Below are 1,731 nucleotides of genomic sequence, written 5' to 3'. Positions count from 1 at the left end.
GTGTGGTCTTTCTGGGAAGGCTCCAGAAACAGGAGAAACAAGGGCTCTTTAGTCTCCCGTGTTCCTCCTAACGCTGGCCTGGGATGTGGACTCCATGTCTAGAGAGCCAGTAGCCCTCTTGGATCATGAGGTGGAATCCATGCACACTGGAGGAAGAAATATCAGAGTTTGGACCTCTGTTGACAAACAATATTTCTTCAGTATAATAAAACAGTGTAATAAAATGTATGCGGATGTTTTTCCAATGTGCCAGGGGAGATACTGGTAAACAAGACACAGTTTCTATCATAAGGACACATAAATGTGTTGGGTGGGGGCGGGGGGGACTAACAATTAGGCAAGGAGATTGGGGAAGCACACAGGTGAAACCCTAGCCTAATCCTGAGAGTATGGTGGATGGAGAGTTCTGGAAAGGCTCTCTGCAGGAAGTAACACCCTCACGGATAGACAGGAAGGACCAGCTGTTAGAAGAAAGGGTAGAGTTTTCTTAGTCTAGGGGAGTCAGGAGGTGTTAACACTGCTTAACACCTTGGAAGAGATAAGGCAGGGAGGTAAGCTAGGGTAGGAGTTTAGACTCTATCCCCAGAACTCTGAGCAGCAAGGGAAGGGCATTTAAGCCCGGGAGTAAAGTGGCCAGGTGTTCTTTAGAACGATCATTCCATCATTCCACTTGCGGTGTTCAGAACGGGGATTGAGGGGAACGAGACCAGAGGCGTGGAGACCAATTCCATAGTTCCTCTTGAAATCGCGATAGGGAGAGGGAAAAGATAGAAAAACTAGAAAAGGAGCTCCACGCCAAAGGCACACTTGGCCCCAATGAACCACCTGGAATACGCTGGGTGCGCTGTAGCCACTAAGCAATTCTGAGCAAAAGCCAGGGTGGATTCTGAATATGCCAGGCCCTCTTTTGGAAAAAGAACACACAATTAGGCACGAGGTGGAGTAAGAAAAGAAATCACAACTACTGGAGCCTTGGAAATCCGGGTTTCTTTCTTCTGTTTACCAGAAGCGCTTGCCCAGCAATGTTTCCAGAGGGCAGCCCGGCTTTCCCTCTTTTCCCAGAGCACTCCCCAGCTCTCCCAAGACAAGGGTGGCGTGGTGCCCCGGGGCAAAAACTAAGTCCATGTACAGCCTCGAGGAGCGAGCTGCTCAGCAAAAGCAAAAGGGAAGGGCTCTCGGGCGGCGGGGACAGACCCTCCTTCGGAATGGGTTGGATCGGACAAGGGAGGCTGTGTGCCGTCAGCTGCCCCACTTCTCTCTGAAGCCCAGTGGGCTCCATCCACTGCCCCGCGGCCCGCGCGCCTCCCGGCACCAGCTGCGTCGCTGGGAGGTGAGGCGCTGGGAGCGCGTGAAGCTCTCCGGGAGAAAACAGCCCAGCTTGCATCCGAGAGGAGGCAGCAGCCGCAGGCACCGTCTGTTTCCTTACTCTGAGTATAAAATTTGACCTCAAAAACACAAACCCTGTCTTTGGCATTTCTGCATTTAGAAATAAACATCATTCCAGACGCCGGCCGGTTCATAGCCACAGAGTCGTAAAGTTTTATTTTTAAAGAGGGGGACGGAAAGGACTTGTAAAGTTTTTTTAAAAAAAATTTTTGTTTTTAAATAAAGGAATTAACTTCTGCAAAACAAGCAATCAGCAGCAGAATGCGTGAGGCCAGGAGCGAGATCCCCCGAGGCGCGGGGCGTGCCTGGGAAGTTTTGGGGGCGCGCGGGGCGCGGCTGGGAAGT

Source organism: Mandrillus leucophaeus, unplaced genomic scaffold, assembly GCF_000951045.1.
Source record: "Mandrillus leucophaeus isolate KB7577 unplaced genomic scaffold, Mleu.le_1.0 Scaffold165, whole genome shotgun sequence".
NCBI classification, from domain to species: domain Eukaryota; kingdom Metazoa; phylum Chordata; class Mammalia; order Primates; family Cercopithecidae; genus Mandrillus; species Mandrillus leucophaeus.
The sequence above is the reverse complement of the archived record's forward strand: the minus strand, read 5'-3'. Positions refer to the sequence as shown.